The 21,081-nt window shown below is 36.3% G+C and overlaps 1 protein-coding gene across 7 annotated transcripts in view; it reads left to right on the forward strand.

Moving 5' to 3' along the window:
* The first annotated feature begins 361 nt into the window (after window positions 1-361).
* The window catches only part of LOC135694408 (prolactin-releasing peptide receptor), a 38,688-nt gene continuing 17,968 nt past the window's right edge, over window positions 362-21,081 (forward strand). The window contains exons 1-2 of one of the 7 annotated variants that reach the window (XM_065213142.2): window positions 362-790; window positions 14,268-14,352. The gene's annotated coding sequence lies outside the window, so the exon portion shown is untranslated. Of the gene's footprint in view, window positions 791-813; window positions 2,195-4,290; window positions 7,417-14,267; window positions 16,004-21,081 lie in introns of those variants that run through there. The other 6 variants (XM_065213141.2, XM_065213143.2, XM_065213144.2 and 3 more) reach the window with 6 other exon arrangements.

The raw sequence follows: 21,081 nt of genomic DNA on the forward strand, positions 1-21,081 counted from the left end.
GATAACAAAGGAAAATTTCTTGCATCGTATCGTTTATTGCATAGAGGAACTTCCGCAGAATATTTGCACTTATATGAAATATTGAAGTTGGCAACAGGCTTCTCAAAGTTCCCTCCACCGGGGTTTAAAATTTTTTACTTTTCGGTCATTACACGAATTCTAATAAAGGTTTATTAAGAACCACATTATTAGATTGTTGTTTTTGCCATTTTGGTTTAAAATTTGCTGTATATATATATTTCCTTGGAAAAATTGTTTTCTTCGCAAGAAGCCATTGCTCATCAGTCTTAACGATACCCAGCCTTATCAGCTGAAAAAAGTGTGGTTGTGGTTCTTGCATGGTATGAAATTACGACAGCCACAATCAGTGTGCGATCGATAAGAGAACCACGGCTGGCTGATTTCATGGTGGTCGACGATCAAATACATGATTGAGACAAGCTGATTTCAATTTTGAAACGCTATCACCTTACCAATTTGGTATATCGGAACGTACTGAGTCTGAACTGAGAAGCAGTGCCTGTTTGATGCATCGGTTTAAACAAAGCATCCTGATATACCAAAACAGGTGGTGGCTTGTTTGCTTTGACAACTGGTTACTGTGAAATATCAACACCATGATAGCCAGGCTACTAAAGGAAACGAAAGCTAGTCTTTCCTGTAGCAGAAATCATCTACACGGTGATGGATGGCCTTGTCAAAAGCTGTCCAATATCTTTGCAACAAAGCAGTATTATTGACTAAATTTGAGATAAGGCAAAGTTGCAGTCGATTTGATAGGAAGAAAAAGGTGAGTTGTTGACTATTCATACTTCTGGTGAATGAAATCAATTTCATTGTAATTGGAATATTTGTGTCAGGCTTGACAATCATATATTTTATTTGATTAGTCCGCTAAATATGCAAAATATTAGACGTATTTTAGCAAATTGCACCAAAACATATTGTAATCTCCTCAAAATATTTGCGGAATCGTTCATATCGAGAAAATCTACAACATCTGATACCTTCAAACTAGATTTTCTACTTATCGCAAACAAACAATGGAATGATGTCCAGATGAACAGTGTCAAACATAAAATGTAATTTGTACATTACAATAAGGAATAAAATAAGTTATAATGCAGACGGTGAATTTCAGCCAAAGTGCCATCATTCGTGTCCTTTTTAGCTTTGCATGTTACCCAATAATGCTTCAGAACGTAAATTAATTTTTACTGATCTTGGTTGACTATTGATCTGCTTATGCCTGGAAACTAGTTATTGCTGGAATCATCTGGTCGGGAATATGAATGCTCAAAAAACCTCCAATGGTTTCCTATGGCGCAAAGGCATTTTTTTAATTAAAAGCTCAAGAAAGAGCAATTTCATCATCCACATAGCAATTAGTTTAATTGCCTCTTCAGGAAAAATATATTGTTTTTAAGACATATATTTTATATAGTTCATTGGTTTAGAATGACCATAGAACTTTGTACATTCCTGGTGTTTCTTTTAGAAAGTTCAGTTAGTACGATTCCTTAGCGCGACGAAGGGTTATTTTCTAAGAATTTCAACCTTGAAAGAATTGAACTTCTTTTCAACAAATGTGTTTTCACTTAGCTTTTTAAAACATAGGAAATACTCAGTAAACTTCATTTCTACTTTGAATGACATTTATTGACAACGTGCTCCAGCTCTTTGAATTCAATTGAACTATGATTATATTTTGGCATTGACTTTTATCTGCGGCTACTCGCTTGCAAAGGGATATATATCTTAAAATTATTTCAAAGCAAAATAGATTCCACGCGATAAAACAACTACTTTAAAAAATAAAAAAAAATTTGATTGCCAAGTAGCTATATCAGGACTGAGATCCGCAGCACTGATGAGTTCTATCTTCTTGTTCCTTTAACGTTCTTTGCGTGGTTAGATGGAAAAGCTGCCGAACTTTGATACCTTGATCAATGCTTACAAAATTAATGAATGCAGAGGCTATCTATATTTGAATTGGTCATTCTGTCGGCATCTCATTACTGTAGCGCTATTGAATAGGAACTACTACTGATTGATATCACCTGCACTGGAAGAACGATTGGCCAATACTGTAGCTTCATAGTAGCTGCATCGGATATCTCGCTAGCAAAACTGAAAACTGTAAAGAGATTGAAGGACGTTATGCGCATTAGAATATGGGACACAAGATTTCTTAGTAAGTTGGTTATGAATTATGTAATCATTTGTGATAATCAAGATCAGCTTTGTCATAAACAGCTACACGCCTGCAACATAAAAATGGATTTTTCTACGTTGTTCAATGCACCTGTTTTATGCAATATATCAGCAAACTTCTGGCAAAAATGTACGAAATTGGAAAGGAGAAAGCTTTCCATTCCATGTCTATACTGTTTAGATAGCACAGCAAAATAAATTGATTTATGAGTAAATAGATTCAAAACTTACTCAATTCTTGCAAATCAAAATTTATTTTGTTTTTTTCTATTGCAAAATGTGGATTAGAGCTTTTATCAAGGTTTTAATTTGAGCTTCAACTCGACTTTTCATTACAATTGTGTCTTGTCCAGAGCTCACATTGCTCATGCTATTTCAAACACTCCTTTGTCGCAATCTCTATAAATTGAAAGACTGAGTAATATTGTAATTAAAGCATGTGACATAGTTTTGGAAATATTTGTAACTAATTTAACTTTGCAAGTATTTTTTTACTGACCATTTGTTGACGCCTTTATACGACAAACCAATCTTTGCTGCGTTGTGTTTTAAGACTAGGCTATATAAACTAACATGAAGTAACTGCCTGAAACATTTTACTTGATTAAAATGAAAAAGGTAAAAATTTCCTTTTCTCGTACAAAGTGCCTTATGCGCATCACAAAACCTTTATACAAACTTTTATACGAATATTAGGAGAGAGTTTCTAGAATTCTTTGTCTAGAATTCAAAGTGGAATGGCTAAGTCAAATATTTGCTTATCTGCCTTTTACATTTTCTGGCAAAAATATTTAAATTTTCTTTACATTAACTTCCAAAAATTTGTCTCATTTTCTTCATGTATTTTCCTTTCTTTCATACAAAGCAATACGGTACAAAAAAATTTTTAAAATTTAAAAAGTAGCACCCAAAAAAAATTTAAACGACCTGCAATAGCGTGCTCTAGGAGAGAAATTTCTTAGAGATGACCCCATACTCTTAGAGAATTAGAGTTGACTGATGCTCTAGTGAGTTTAGTGTGGAGAAAATTTCAGCCTTATATGTAGGTTATAGCGTTTTCGTTTCTAATTCCAAAGAAAAAACAGTTATAGCTTTGTCATTTCAAACACATTATGTTTGCTAGAATATAAAGAAATTATGAGCATGTCATGTGCAAGTCACATTACCCATAACGAGCATAAATATAAATGAAAAGAATATCAGGGGTTCCCAAACCATTACCATAATCAAGATTTATTGCCAGTAATTTTATGTATTATTAGTAGGACGCGCAAATTTCTACTACAATACACACAAAGTCAAAACTCAAACGCATCGGTACCGCCTTTAATATTCAAACGGTTTCTTTGTAAAGTATATTGAATTCTATAGCTTAGCAAATGATGATACCCTTCCGCCGTCTTTGCACAGTCAATCAAAACCGAATGCTGAGCTTGGCGCGCTTATCCGCAACAGCGAAGTTACCGAAAAAGATGAATTGCTCGTATATGTTTGAATCGCTCAACTCTATCAATAAATTGTTTCTGAGTCAACAAAAATCGACAAATTAATACAAAGCAACCTGCATGCAAATGCTATTTATAATGATGGATATTCAGTAACGACACAGGCGGTAAAAAAGCTGAAAACCAAAGCATTGATAGATTGTAAAGCAACATATTTTATTCATACCATTCTCTAGTAAAGGACGCTTCGTGGCTCTGTACAAGTTTGTGTATACCAACAAGGTAATCGAGATCATTGCTGGTATTTGGCATATTAAACATTGTGTATTTTCAACTCAAATAAATAAATACCTTATAGGGCTATCAGGGACGTAAATGGGTTCGTATGGTAAGGTATGGTATGGTATGGTATGATATGGTATGGTATGGTATGGTATGGTATGGTATGGTATGGTATGGTATGGTATGGTATGGTATGGTATGGTATGGTATGGTATGGTATGGTATGGTATGGTATGGTATGGTATGGTATGGTATGGTATGGTATGGTATGGTATGGTATGGTATGGCATGGCATGTTATGGTATGGTATGGTATGGTATGGTATTGTATGGTATGGTGTGGTGTGGTATGGTATGGTATGGTATGGTATGGTATGGTATGGTATGGTAAAGGGTACGAATATCATCACCGAAAATAAGCCAATTGTATTTTCTACTGAGATTGTGCTAAGCTTTTAATAACAGAGCCTTAAAATCATACGGCTCTTTCATTTCTTTTCTGAACTTAGATACTTTTGCTTTAGCGTTATGTTATAGTAGTGTCTGATGTGCTTTGGCATTCAACCAAGACTTTCCGATGAATTTCAAATTTTCTTACTAATTCGAAGAACTTCAAAGATATTGACATCATACAGTTTTGTAAACCCGATTATACCCTGGGTACTAGAGGTACACAATTTTGAGCGAGGAAATAGAATATAGGGGCGGAGAAATGGAGGAGGAATTCTCCGTCTTCTGATAGACGCTACTCTTCTCTTCCGCTCCAAGCTTATGAAGAACCCGACTAACATTTTATGGATTAAATAACTCTTAAAGCACTCTTTTGAGCAATATGAAGTTCTTTAAATTGATTTTGCACTTGCATTTTGCTTTATTTGCTCTATTAGGATAACAGTATGTAGCCCTTGGCTTTAACTACACTACATCAAATGCTCTTTGCAGACAGCGAACAAAAATTTAAATGCTATATACGCCTTTTTTGTTAAGTTCAGCATCAGGAGGAAGAAAACTATTTGGTGACATAAGTACTGAATGGCTACGGTTGCCGTGATTTCTGTAAGCTCTGTTCTGTTTTTCATTTTAAATCGGACCTTTTATCAAGCAGCTGCTATTTTCAGCTATAAACTGTTGCATTTACAAAGATGTGGATGTGTACCTGTTCCAGGAATATTAATATGGACTAATCAGAACAAGGTGTAACGTAGGGAACTGACAGTGCGCATTTGATGTCATGTTAGATGACCCATCTGTAGAATCATCGTGTTTTCTAATGGTGTCATTAGGCAATGCTAATTAATGACGTATTGCTTGCGCTGATCATATGATGACATGTCATCTTATCAATGAATTCGAAAACAGTGAGAACTGGAATATGCGCTAAGGACACGTCTGTTTCTGTGTTTGTATCTGCCCGGTCATAACAAAGGAGGGGAAAGCACTGACCCAAGCTGTCTTTTCAAATAGAGAATCTCTGGTACATAGGGTACCTGGAATGTGCCTGTTTCTCAGAATTGGATTCATATGGACTTAAAAGAACAAGGAGAGGGAGCACTGACCCAGGTGTCTTTTCTAATAAAGAATGTCTGGTACATAGGGTGCCTGGAATGTGCCTCTTTCTCAGAATTGGATTCATATGGACTTAAAAGAACAAGGAGGGGGAGCACTGACCCAGCTGTCTTTTCTAATAGAGAATGTCTGGTACCGAGAGTACCTGGAATGTGCCTCTTTCAAAGAATCGGATTCGTTCACGTCCATTGGAAACAGATCTGATCTTTTTAGCGCCATTTTAGATTAGATGGTTGAATGGTCGTACAAAAATCGTACCCATTACCCGACTGCAAACTTGCAAAGCAAAGCGACCCTTTGTTCAACCAGTCTGTAAATTGTTTCTAAGTAAACACCATTGACTGTCGCATTAGCGTGTGAACCGGTCGAAGACATAGGTATTCCCTTTATTTGAGTAAACAAATAACGTCTGAATAAGTAAGCTTAATCTTTTATTTATCATTAAGTAATCTTTCAAGTCCTTTTATCAAAGAAATCTCTAATTATATTCTCTTGGATAAAAGCAGACTACTTGGAGTAAAACCAGGGTCTTAGACTATGGAAATGTGAATTCGCAAACAATGAGTAGAGATAGAGGTTTTGATAGGATGGAAATTGTTTGCAATGTCCAAGGCAGTAGCGAAGTACTGACTATTAAATAAAGTTCATTGAGGCTGTGGAACCTCGATGCACTGGAACCTCGATAGAAGCGTGAGGCAATATTTGCCTAACTGGTATTAATAAACAACAGAGAGCCAAACAGAGAGGGAAAGAGAAGTGGTCATGAGAAGGTGCGACGGTCATCATTAAAGTCAGTCAACCTCCTGATTTCCCTAGAGTCGAGAACTTTTCGGCATTGAGAAGGTAATTTAGAAGGTTCATCTAAATTTTCGCGTTGTTTGTAATTTCCTTAAGTGAGATGAGATGTTAGCCTTCATTACGATCAAGAATGCCAAATTGGTCTCATCAATGATGCGGTTTCATGAGCAAATTGAAAGGAAGATGCAAGGCGCTTTTCATGAAGTTATTCAGTGGTGAATGATGCAAAAGTACCAAAAGTGTCAACTATCCCACTGATCTCTCTTTTTTATTACGGAAATAAAATCACTTCAATGAATCACCAAACCAAACATAAACATCACTACCAACCAGTAAATTGGCCAGAGTTGACGATCGTGTAACATTTGTGGCTTTTGTTTATGTTCAGCCTGTATTGCATTTGATAAGTGCTTATTGTAAACACGCAAGCATGACCTCTGAGCTACAATCACTGCCAAGATTACTTGGAACACCTAACACTTTGCGCTGTGCTTTTCTATTTTTCATTTGTTTTCTTGAATACTATCACTTCCAGCCCCCTTTCCCCCCAAAACAATGTTGAAAGTATAGAAAAATATCAAACAATCCACAAAAAAGCGTACTCCATAACCACTTTCCTTTTTCTATAGTAAATCAACGTTGTTTCTAGGGGGAGAGGGGGATGGCTGAATTTGCCTTTCAAAACGTACGTTAGTGTTCCAAGACTTTTGGCAGTGATTGTATGTCTGCTTTCAGAATGTGATGATATCGTGGCAAATCAATGCATCTGTGAGGTTTCTTTCACTTCAAATATATGCCAAAAGCAAGTGCTTACATAGATCATTAATCGAATTACTCTGCATGTCGACCTAATAGATTTGTCCATGCCTGATTCAGTCAATGACGTACATAATGCATATTTAATCATTACGCTGACGAACAGGGAGGTATCAGAGAACTTTGTTAATATACCGGGGGAAACTCAAACAAACCCATAGCAAAACCAGACGAACACAATGATTTGTTCAAGGTCTTTTTAGTTGTTAATCAACTGTTTAAATAAATCAACAAGACTGGATAAGGCGGATGCATAAATTCAAAAGACTTGGAGGTATTCTTTGCAATTAAACAAGGTATGAATAAACAAGGTCGCAGTAACATTGAATTGCAAATTTTAGTAAACGGCGTTTTTGACGTCACAACGTCGAAAATTATGTTGAATCTGTTCAATAATCATAATTTCAAGTGTTGAATTCCATGCAATACTGCAGTAATAAAACGAATCATTTCCTTTTTAAAATGTAAGCATGTTAATTCTTCACACTATCTACACAAAGCACATTTAAGGCGTTTCCCTGCAAAACCAGTTTTTAAGCAGCAAATCGTACCTGTATAGTGGCAAATACTTCTATGTCATGTAGGTAAATATACGTTTCGACTGATAAATGCAAACTAGGCATTAGAAGAAATGTTATTTGAAGTGGTAAAACTCCCTCTGAGTGATCCTCAAGAGAAGAGAAGAAAGAGAAGAATAGAATTAATGGCTTCAAAGAACGAAAACCACGGCCAGCGTGTGTTTAGATAAATCTATATGCATTTATAAGCTTTTCTCAAACTAAACAAATTTCAAAATAGCATTGTAACCTTTTAGTTTAAAAGATTGGTTACATCAAAAAATCAGATTTCCTTTAGCATTAAAAGACGACATATTGTGCTTGCATCAGTCGTTTTCTTTAACTTTGTGCTTCGGGAAATATTGCTAAGGGGGTGTTTCGATCTTCATACGGAGAAGCAGTTAATATGAAGAAGAGTTGCATATCCCCAAATACCTATTTTTAAGTAAATTTCTGGCAGTACTTTCGTTTTTTATCAAGTCCTAAAGGTATCTTGATTACTTGCAATCGTCGATTTTCAAGAATTGAGACTTATCTGATCATATTTGTGGCAAGCCTTAAAGTTTTGTGAAATGACGATTCAAGACGGGAAAGATAGATTGCCGATGCGATGAAATTTTACCTGCTTATCTCACATGCTCGCTCAGTGTTTCCAATCATGTGAATATCTGAACCAATGTTAGAGCTTTACCATCTAAGATAGTAGTTTTCTTTTTAAAACTCTTGACAATGCGATAAGATTGTGTAGCTTTTCACTAAATTAACAGCTACAGTAGAATTTGTACTGTTACAATTAGCTTGTTTTGATTAGCTGCTAATCAACGTTATCATTTCTTTGACTGCACTTGTGGAAAAGCAATTGAACTTTTTGTCCAAATCACTTGCAAGATAAGAGCAGCAGTCGTAACGAACAGTTTCATAACGAGTGCTTGCATGTGTTTTGTCTTTGTTCAAGAAACCCTTCCTTCACGTTTGAAAGCTACCAATATTCTTGTTGCTGATGCGTTTGATTTGCTTGATCACATGTGTTCGGCTTGGCATACCAATAGAAAAGTAACATCCGCGGGACTTAACTTTCGAACCCACCGCTGTCACCAAATATGATATCTTATTTAAAGACTCATTGCTAACAATGGGCCTTTGCGAGCGTGGCGACGATCCAAACAATGGCAGTAAACTTCTACGGATTAACCAAAATTGATTTCAGACTGTCTAAAAATGCATTATAGGATGCTTGCGTAGCACAAGCGTCGTCTGTAAATTTTGTATAATTACCAAGATCTTCAACCGAGATTAGAGAATAGCCAGTGATTTCTTTCAAGCCCAGCTCACGAGCCTTTCTTGATAGGGTCCAAAAGGTAATTAGTAACATTGGGGAAATATTTTCCAGCATAAAACCGAAAGCATGGAAATGAATGGTTAAGAATTTAAAGAACATAGGGTTCTGAAGACATCAGCCTAGGGCTTTGTAGGCTCTCGTATCTCATATTGGATATACCGAAAAAGCTCTATTTGAGAGCTTTGATGATGATGATGCATATGAGGGATGGGGCAATGTCTTCTGAACAAGCTATATTATTATCTTAAATGAAGGAATTCCTTTGTTACTTTGTTTTCACTGAGTAAGAAGTTAATGTGCATATGAAAATTATTCTTGTAAAAAAGTGTTCATGATATCGAGAATGTCTCAAGATAGCGAATGAATTTTCTATATAAACCCTTTCATCAAAATGAGGGTAAAATTTCCGTTCTTGAATCCAGTCCCAATTTTAATTTCTGCCTGAATCATTATCCCCTTTCCCCAAGGTTTCAATTTTATTGCAGATCTAACACTTTTCTCAGTGACCAACCTTCTGAGCTTGGTGGAGGGCCTTGTCACGCCCCTACCTCCCCCTCGCTAAGCTACTGTCTATGATCATATAAGTGCAGAGAAGAAAAGCAGAAGAGATCTGCGTCTAAAACGTCTTTCTACTTTTTAAAACGTTGGAAAGACGCTTGGAAAGGCTTATTGCTTTCAAAAAGTTCAAACGCTTTTAAGTAAGAAACCTTTACTGCAAACACATGGATGTATGAATAAAATTCATGTAGTAAGTAAAAACTTCAAAAACACAAGCTATAAAATCATGAAATTATACTATTAATCTTATGAATATAGATAGAGGAGATAAACTGTATGTTGATACAAAGCAGATGTTATTGAAACAAAGTTGAGAATGAAGATGATAGAAATAGTGAATGTGAATTATTTAATTATGCTACCTATAATGATTTCAAGAAGATGCCAAATGAATCAGCATATGAATTAGGTACATGGGGCATCCTGGCCATAATCTGAGAGAAAAGCCTTGAAATTTATCAAAAGGATTAACCAGAAGCGAATACTCTCAGGCTCCGTGTCTCGTGCAAACATTCAAGGGTAGCCAAAAGAGAGAAACTTTTAAGCCGCGGGTCATCTTGCTCTTTATATTTTCCTTGACTGTTAATAATTTAGCATTCAAGTGTCTTGAGATTATGAAAATTCTCAGTTTCAATGATTCCCACTTATCACGTTGAATTTCAACTGTTAATCAAACTTTTCTCAGCTCAATTAAAGGAGTTTCTTGTCTTGTTTAACATTCAGTCATTTTTGAATGACAAAATAAACTTACTAAGAATTGATTTCGTACCAACGTCTAAATGTAAAGATGTTCTAAGCACGGTTTGCACACAATAAGAATATAAAGTATTAGTTATTTTTCTTTTTTCTCTACGTAAAGTTTATTTTAAAATCAAAGTTGAATTGTAAACTGCTTAACGGTACGGTAGACCTCTGCTTTTTCTATGCAGTCATAAGAGACCTTTTGAGGGAGGGGCGGTGGGGGGAGGGAGGGGGGGTTAATGAGAGCATATTTGATTGGCTACGTAACTAGGGAGTAGATCTACATATCACATCAAGCAAAATCTATATTTGAAACTGTTACGTGTACTGGATGATCCTGTTGTAATGACATATGTTCTGGTGTCCATGATTTCACGATTGGTGTAATGCAGTAAGTAACTGCTGGCTTTTCTATTCCATTTTAACGGCATAGTTTGTCTGCCGCGCCGGATTGGATATATGCTAGGGGACAGGAGCTTCTTCCACTGTTAATATTATCTATCATTGTTAATTTATTTTGACAGCGCAGGTTTTTGTTATAAGCGATACTGCTTTTAACTTGCGAGGAAATTTGGTTGAGGCTCGCTCATTGATTGGTAGAGCTATTGGTTGTTGGTTGAAGAATAATCGTGGGGCTTGGTTGAAGAATAATCGTGGTGCTTGGTTGAAGAATAATCGTGGTGCTTGGCTGAAGAATAATCGTGGTCGTGGTTTCCCGTCAACCATACGGTTGTGGATGGAAGACAACATAACAGAGATGAGCCAGAGATCACACTTCTTGATGTTTCTTTGTTCTTTTTTATCTATTGTAGAAATCTACACTGCAGTGCCCAGGACACGGCAGGCTCAAAGGCCGCCACATGTGCTCTTCGCCCTCTTCATTTTTTCCCTCATTTCTTTACATCAAAACTCTATTTAAGGGTAAATTATACAGGTGGTACGATCAGATAGATATAATACCTGGCACGATGCCTCGTGCTACCTTTAAGGCATCACGTGCTTACCTGCAATTACAAATGTCTTACAACATTTTCGAGGGAACTGGCAATTTGCCTTGGTTTGAAAATTGGTATTTTTTGGTGAAACAAAGAGTTAAGAAGTAAGACATCATGAAGATTTTTGGTAGAATTTCTTAACTTTGACCATACCATCTAAAAGAGAACTGCAAGATGTTTCTAGATGTGCGATCTTTTTTATAATGATCTTCATCAGAGTCGTTTCATAGGGAAGCCAGCAAATTATTTTGGTAATATTCGACTGTTGTATCATGTGTGACTATTTCATAATTTTATGGCAGATAACACAATTCAATACTCTAAATAGAGCATTTGATGAAAACTTAAACTCTTTTGCCCTTCATTGAATGAAGACATTTGAACTCGAATGCTCTACCGGCTTTTTTATGATTAACATCAAAGCTTGGGACATGAACGTCAAAGAAGAATCGGCATAGAGGAGCGGTACAGTTTTTAGATATGCTTAAAAGCTTTTCACACCGGCAACTCTCTGCGCATATGGTATGGCAAATCATAATCAAAGTGTGACAGCATGTGCACGTGTCTACAAGAGGGATTTTCAAATGCGGTATTCCTTAAAACTGAAAGCTCAAAGAGATTTGTACTAGCAGTGGTTTAATGAACATGCCTTTGACTTTATTTCTGATTGCACTCTTTCCTTCTTGTTATTACTAATTGTATACCACTTTTCATTGTACATAAAAAGTGCAAATATCTGTTCACACTCAAGCTATGCTGGAACCATTAAAGTAGCATCATCATATCAGCTTTGAAGTGGACATTATTTGATTTCCTCAATGTAATCTATGACCCGAGAATGTATCCTTGTGGTACTCTTCAATTTAAGAAAATCCTGACCTTTGCAGTATTCACAAATTACCTTTAAAGCATGCACGTTTTTATAAAAGCTATTTTCATTAAATGACTTCCTTTGATAAGACGTACCGAAGTTTTATAGCTGAACAATTTTGAGAAAGACAAGAAATCAGCGCCACTTTTGATAACTTTTTGGGGTTTTTTGTTTTATTCATCCGTCTGATTTGGAAATTGATATAAAAGAACCTCACATACGTGTAGATTTATCAGATAGTTTTGAGTTGTGAGTCTTGAGTTCTTCTAAGATTTTTACACGTAGTGCACGATAATGCTTTTAGGTCGCAACAGATTAATTATCTTAAAGTACTTAGTATGTTTATTAATGCGTGCATCTGTCTTCAGTCGAATTGTGCATTTATGTTCAAACAAGAAGCATTTAGATTTTTCCCCCTCATTTTCCAACGAATATTGGCTTTTTAAATCTCAGAACGATGTATTAAGAACAATGAATTTCTGACGAGAATATACTTTCAGGCGCTTTTAAAGATGTCGGATAAAAGATTTTCGGAAAAAACTTACTTCCTTGGCAAACATTGATCTCCTAATCGGTGTTCTTCATTGGAATGTTTTCAATTTGTATCCTCATCTTGGAAGAGAACTATGCTATTTCTTGAGCTAACTCTTTGTGTACTTGGTTGCTTTTGAAGACAGAGACCCTGTTTTGTAAAAAGAAAAGAAAATAAAACCAATGCTAAACATTTTGCGATATTTGGGCTTGGTCCCAGGTGCACATGCTACTTTCCTGCGCTGAACTAGCAGCTGGAAAACAAGGGTACTTGGGAGGACACAAGCTCCCAATTTTTCTTCCTTCACGATGCGTGCTCCTTTTATTGATAAAATTTGCTCATTTCAAGCTATCTATGAATTAGAAACTTGAAATATGTGGCCAATATGTAGTACTTATTGAAAGTTTTCTACTTGAAAAGGATCCTTGTAGCTGGTGTCATTCAGTTCAAATTAAGTAACTAAATTGTCTGGCTTTGGTTTCTCAAGATGCCACTATAGCCAAAAGGTGGCATTAAAATCAAATTTTCCTAGGGAATGAATCCATGGCTCTGCAAAGTTGAATGCCCCTTGGGTGCAGTTGCGGATTTAGGGAGGGGGCAACTAGGGGCAGTTGCCTCTCCCTCGCCGAGTTGAAGCAAGTCTAGCACCCCTTTTTGGAAATTTTGCGCCCCTTTTGAAGTATGAAAAGCAAGTGAACAAGTTTCTGAGACTTCTAGATTAATTTGCTTCAAAGATTTCCTCAAAGTATACAACATTATTGTGAACAATTTCATTACAAAGTGAATACAGCGTACACTCGTCATAAATTTCTGAAAAATTTTCAGCGCCCCCACTACCAACTGCCCCTCCTTCTAATTTTCCCTTAATCTGCCGCTGCTTCGGTGACTTTCATTTTGCCACTTTCTTGCATGGTCATCTTGCACCACCTAACTCTGACATGATTCTTTTGCACAGCATGTTAATCGAAAGCAAACGTTTTTGAATATGTCCAATATCATAGGGGATGTTTGAAAGGTATCACGAAACAAAATTATGACGAACCACTTCTTGTAGGTCATGATTTTTTATAAGACAGAGGAAAGAGAATTGGAAAACAATAGTGACTTTTCGAAAGACGATGATGTTATTTGTTTGAACTAAATTTTTTAAGCGTATATACGTTGGGAAGAAGATATTCACTTTGCAACCCCAGGAACAATATTTATTCGATTTCTTGTGTTTTTGCTTCTGCGCAAGCTCAAAAAAAAAATTCCAGAATGCAGATTTTTTAAGCGTATATACGTTGGGAAGAAGATATTCACTTTGCAACCCCAGGAACAATATTTATTCAATTTCTTGTGTTTTTGCTTCTGCGCAAGCTCAAAAAAAAATTCCAGAATGCAAACTTTCAAGACAAGCTTCTGACAAGTTTATGCTTTGGACACAAGAATTCTCAGACAAAATTTTGTCTCAAAGTCCACACGCTGCACTCAATGTAATAGTATTTGCTCCAAAATGATCTTGACAGATGGACCCCAACAGTCTGTAACAACTTAGTTTTTTGCGTTTTATAGGAACCAGAGAAGTTGCTTGGTAATCAGAATTCTGTATTATAACGAAATTGATAGATCCACTGAATGGCATGCTGATAAATTAAGGGTGAGTAGAACTAAATTAGATTAATGTATTCCCTATTTACATTGCTAAAAACTGTCCTTTTTAAATGTTTGCTAGTTTGTGAATTCAATGTGAGATTACGGCTATCACATTATAATATTTAGAATTATATAAACATATCAGGAGTATATTTTCCATGCCTGTAAAGCTGGAAATTGATATTGTTCCACATAAAAAAATAAGAATAATCAAGCAAATGTTTGATCGTAAATGTTCTGCCCTTAAAAATCAGTGTTTATCAACCTTGCGTGTCTTAGGCCAAAGAAAATTTTGATAAAGTCAACTTTTATGAATGAAAATACATTCTGAAATCTTACTATTCAGCATAGACAGGTTTATAGTAACGGGTTGAAAGAAACTCAAAGCCACTGCATTTTAAAACCACGCCTTTTTATATAAAGGTAAATACTTCAGAACCAAACTTTTATTAAAAGATAAACTTCACCAATAACACCTCTGTGAATCACAAATAGTTCTTACTATCACAAGAATCTAAGAATAGAGTCTCCACATAGCACAACGTTCTTTTCTCTGTATCCTATTCTTCCACCCATCTTCAGCACTCAATAGCTCTACTTGATGCAAAAGCAGAGACTGAATGCCGCAATTCAGGGATAGCCATAACAAGCGATTCCCCCATTGAGAGAATGACGTCATTGATCTAAATAATTAGGCGCGTTGTTTGAGAAATGTACTTTTATGTTTATGTTAATAAATGTTTAAGATAAGCATGCAACCATTGGCTTGATGAGATTATCAAAGACTTGCAAATGAAGCTTTCGTAATGCTGAACTTACGAGATGTTACCGTTTGATGACCTCATCGCAGTTTGAGAGAATGAATTTGAGTGGATATGTAAGTCCTGCAAATCTCTCTTTGGTTCTGGTCTCTTTGTTTCTGGCCTTTCATTATATATGTCCACTGATAACCATATATCTGCAACTATTCTTTCAAAGTCAAAGCTCTTTCTTTTTGTTAATCGCATTTACCCTGATTACACCACCAACTCTGCCATTCCTCGCATCATCTTTAAGGCTTATTAGCCAAACAAAAGTACTAGATGTTTAATTATCTAACGATCTTAGAACCATACAATAGGAAGTGCGACTATTTTATCGCATAGAGCTGGCTTTTTAGACACGCTAACCACATTATCAATTGTTTTTATAACAATTTCAATCCCTAATTCAAAATTTTATTTTTCATCAATTGATAGAAGCCTACTTCTACGAATTATCATCTTTTCGCACTTCGGTATTTATTTTCATCTATGATTTAGTTGCGTAGAAACGGTTAAGGTATATTATCTAGCTCTCTAAATATAGTAAATAAAAGCTCTTTAGAACGCCTCTTCAGGAACAGAGTTAGAAGAGTGTTTTCGACTAAAAGAAATGCTAGAAAGCAAAATATAAGGCGATTAATTTCAAATTAAACCAGAAATTTGGTCAACTATGGTCAATCATTTACAATGCAAGAGCCGGCTTTGTTCTCTTCAACTCACATGGAATACAAAAAGTCAAGAGCGATATTCGCGCACCTGCCTACACTACACATTCAAAACGTGTCGATCAGAGATGCTGCTTCTCTCTCGAAAGACTCGATGGGCTTTTGGGTGACTAACCAGTCGGAGTAGGTAATTTTGCAATACATTTTTGATACTGGAAACATTTTAGTTGCGCACGCCTAGACAGTGAGAGAAATCATGATATAGCATTGCTAGGCTTCAAACTTCACGATTGAAATATGATTTTGAATGAATGAATTGTACTTTTGGTCTCTCTTATGAACATGTGATGTTCTATAATTTCTATTTATATTATTATTTTTGCACTTGATTTCTCAACCTTTTTTTCTAAGATTCAAGTAACCAAAATACGTGTTCTTGATGTATCATATATGATCTAGAATAAGCAATGTTTAGTTACTGGGTCAGCCGTAGCCACTTGAGATCAAGTTTTTGCAATTTTTGACCATCATTCATATGTTATAGAATTTATTTTCTCTTTATACTTAAACTTAATTTTAACACACAATCTTGCAAGTTGCTTAGATTTACATCATCAATACAAAAATTCAAAGAGAAAAAATACTTATATTTACATTCTATACACCGATAAGGACATTAGGTCATCTGGTACCGACAGCGTACACAACCATATACAACTCTATTCGGAGATGCAATCATAAACTTTTTTGTTACAGTTTAACTAATGTTTTGTTTATTTTTGGCACTAGAAAACATATTTGGATATCTGATTAATCTAGGGGTGATTTGTCATTAGTTTCACTTCATCTAAATTTCATTCAAAATAAGTAAAGACTCAGAAATAATGACGATTATTCTTTATCTGTATTTTTGAAAGTGCTCAATGCACGCAGGGTGTTTAAGTTGCTTACGGAGTTTAAGTTGCAACTCCGCTTAATAGGTATACTGTTCAAAGCTCAGAACAAGGCAGTGTTTTGTTTGTTTTTTTTCATTAGCTTATCTTGATTTATGTCAATTTATCTAATATTTATTTATAAAAATTTCTCTGCTTGAAGATCCAACAAATGTGTAACCAGAACAAAGTCAATAGCGCAAATACTGGGATGTCTGTTTAATAGCTTTGGCTTCATCATTCTCTTAGTAAACCATTGACGTCGGACGCTTTCAAAAAACGGCAAGGCAAGTGACTAACTTTGGGACGTCCTAGACTTTGTAAAGACGAGCCAGTTTTGAAAAATCTTGGAAGTGTTTAAAATTTTCCGGAACAAATGCCAAATGTTCTCATAGATCTGGCGTTCGTATCTCAAAGTCAGATTCTATTTTAGTTACAACCTTTTCATGCGCCTTTAGCAAAAAAATAATAAACGAAATAGCAAGTCGGCAAACGCGACCACGAAGGATCCCGCATTTGTAGCGAAAAAAATCGCGCATTTTGGAGTGAAAATGGATTGAGCATTCGCAGCGAAAAAGGATGGTCAATTTGAGGCGTAAGAGGGTCGCACTTTTAAAAACGAGAAAAGGATTGCTCATTCGCAGCGAAACAAGATCGCACACCGCAGCGAAAAAGGGTCCTGAGCTTGATGCGAATGAAGAAGTCAAATTATGTCCAGGCTCAAAAGTGCTGTCGCTCAGTCATGCTGCCAGAGTGAATCAAGTTTGAACAGACTTGTATTCGAAACATTGCTACTGTCATTTAATACTTCAGCAATTCTATTTATTTTGATATTGTTTGCCCTATCTCTTGGCGGTTCGCCCCCTGTCCTGCAGCTTTTCCGGCGTCTCTGATCGCTCTAGCAAAATTCGTTTCGATAATCGATCTGAAGTTGAAAAGACGAAACAGCCCTTCAAGCCATTTGCTCGTCATCATCTACTTTCCATAATTGATATTTGGTGTACTCTTGTCTAAGTAAATAGTGTGAGTGAGGCAGTGAATTTGACATCTATATCAGAAGCATTTATATCAGTTGCAAATATCTTTAATGCGTTTTCTTTAGCATTGCAGACAGTTGTGCAAATAGGAATCTATGGCTCTGACGCAACTCGCTCCATTTCAGCAAATTTTAAATGGAAATTCTTGTTTCAGTTAATCCCTGGTATCCCTTTTTTAAATGCCACACGCAAGCATGTATTTTACTGACGTGAATTTACGAAGCATTTGTTCATTGATATGTTTTGTAAGGGTATGCTTTATAGATAATTCCTATTCTTTGGATTTCATTCAAAACATGTTAAGTTGCATTTCTAGCAAGTTTACCGGCTACGTACTGTTGACTTGATTACCAAATCAAAGGGAATGGCGATTGAACGGCAACGAATACATGTACTATAGATTAAGTTGTTCATTCGCTGCATTTAATAAGTCTAGCTAGGATTAAATGCAGGAAAGCTGGTTTCTAATTGACGGTAAAATATGTTTGCATAAGCAAAAATCAAGACACTAATCATAATAGAATATGGCCACCATTAGTGCATGTCTGCTAAGCATGTTCCTTCATTGAAATTGCTTTAACCATCTTAGAACACAATCCAGGCAATGACAATGGCATGATTGATTGAAATATCTATTCAGAAAAGAACTTAAAGGAGCGTTTTGCAATGCAAAGCAGTAGTCGAAGGGAGTATCGTTCTTCTCAAATAGCGTATGAGAAGTTTTATAACACAAAGCGATTTTTAAGGATTGTCAGGAGATTTTTCTCAATATCAAAAGATTTGTGTCGAAGGTGTAGGATATTTTCGTAGAGTGATATCCTGCTCAGCAGTAGTCTTTGTCAGTTTTACAATACCATCTCATCTTGTCCAGATGGTAAAATTTGTCTAAGATTACAAAGTCCCCATCATTGCCTCCATCATCAACAATCTATGCAGCCTTGACAGTATCTCACTATACACTATACGACACCATCAGCACCAAAACACTGGATTTCTTGTGATTACTCTCACCTCAAATGACATACATAGGAAAACATGGTCATTTTCTTGCTTTACTGTCATCGATATCCTCAAACAGAAATTTTACTAACATTCTTAGGCTACGAAGCGAAAATTGTTTTTACACCTGAAAATTTGTCATCAATGTAAACGTTGCCATTGGCACTTTCAAACAAAAGGGTCACTATCAACTAAGCAAAAAAAAGTCGCAATTATCTGTGGCAAAGTAAACATAGGGGTTGGAAATTCGAACATTTTTTGAGTTTACAATAAATAGCTCATGGCAGTAATTTTGTTTTACATCTTCAGTCTGGTACCCATTAGCAGCCGTTTATATGACAAATTTTAATACGTTTTTATTTGATTTTCGACAAAATTTCTCGGCAACTAGATTTCGGCAAAAGTTTGCATCAACAAGACTGCAAGATTTTTTTCGATGTAAAGATCTCCAGATTTCCAGGTGCCGAACAGGATTTGCGAAGATCAACTTTCACTAAACAGCATTGGAAGCATGGAATGATATTCCTGGGTTACGTAATACACCCATTCTTTTACAAGCCACAGGGGCAAATTTCCATACCAATACTTTCTGAAGAGACTTTTGAATATAATGTCACTAACTTAGACATTTCGGGTTCTATATGTAATGCTTCTGAAAAAGTTGTTTATTTTTTATAAAGACATTTGAAGTTGGTCATTAACAATTTGTGTGTCTTTCCAAGAACATTGCTGTTTGCATCAAATGTTTTATGCTAACAAGCCAATCTCATAGAAGTTTGAAATTTATTTAAAGCTTCTTATAAAAAAGGGGGGTGTGATTCTCATATTCCTCACGGGTGACAGTAACGTTTGAAAAAATGAAATCCTGATAACTATGAAGGAAGGCCAGTTTGCTGAAAAAAAGAGTTACATTAACCAAGGACTCGTTAGACGGGACGGGATGGATGGAATTCGGTTTGTTATGCCAGGAAGTGGGTTGATGGGAGGCTCGCTTAATTGGGATTCTGCTATGAATAGTAGATGACGAGGTGCTTTGGCAAAGGAAAGAAAAAAATTTCCTTAATCTTGTTTGCATATTAAGAGCTCACTTCGATGAATCTATGGGCACATTCTAGCGACACACTCCCGTTACTTAAGGCTCTGACAGCTGACTTTGCCGTTCAATGTCAATAATTCATTGCAGATTTGTACTTTGACGGGATATAACAAACGCCAGTGCTCAACCTTTTTGAATTATTAAGAAACAATTGTGAAAATATTAAATTTCCCTGCTCAAGGAATCATCTGCTGCTTAGTTGTTCCAATTGCCTATTAAGCAGTAATTGTTTCCATTCCACACTCCGCTCACAGTTCGCTACCAATGTTCCCAGTCACTGATACATGATTATATTTCCTAGTAACGACTGAATCACATGTTAGGATAAGTGCAGAATGAAACATTATGTGCCTCCACAGTCCTTAGAATTGACATATGTCAGGCAGCTTCTGCTATTAACTTTGTTACTCGGAGAGCTGAATGATATTTAACAGTCTCTTTTCTATTCCAATCAATAAATCATCTACACTCGCTCTTTCCTCTTTCCAGCGCCTTAACTACTTAAGTTCTCACGGGCTTACGCGCTTCTAAAAAAGATCCCATGTTTTCTATTAACAATCCTTGTTCGGGAGATGAGTCATGCCCGTCTTCAGGGTCATTGCACATGCGCATTAGCACTTGAAGCTCTGGCGGGAAGTTCTAGAGTTGTGTGGTCCCATACAGAACAGCTGTGCCAATATTCGTATTAATGCGCATGTGCCATGACCCTGAGCACTGATTGGTTTAAGACGGTAATGTTTCGAAACAAAGGACTGAAGGTTTCGTCTCCCGAACAAATCCAAACATCGAAATGTCCGTCTTTATAAATTCAAGTGTATCTGTCTGTTTTCAATTCAAAAAAGTAAAATCTAGCTCTGATCAAAGTGAAATATGAGTGATGCTCACCTAAAAAGTTATACTATGCATGTCCTCAGTGGCGGGACTTGTATTGCTTCTCAATCAGGGCATTGTTTTAACGGAAACAAAATGCAGTTTAACAGGGTCCAGCCCCCAGCCCAAGCCCCCAGCCCCCAGCCACCAGCCCAAGCCCCCAGCCCCAGCCACTAGCCCAAGCCCCCAGCCCAGGCCCCCAGTCCGAGCCCCCAGCTTTCGGCCTCCCCTGGCAGCCATTTACCCATCACCATGTGTACTGTCAAAATTTTCAAAAGAAGAATTCAAGTTTGATTTTAAATATTTGTCCTGTCTTGCAATAAGATGGGTT

Source organism: Rhopilema esculentum, chromosome 8 (assembly GCF_057945365.1).
Source record: "Rhopilema esculentum isolate cy_ngs chromosome 8, ASM5794536v1, whole genome shotgun sequence".
NCBI lineage: Eukaryota > Metazoa > Cnidaria > Scyphozoa > Rhizostomeae > Rhizostomatidae > Rhopilema > Rhopilema esculentum.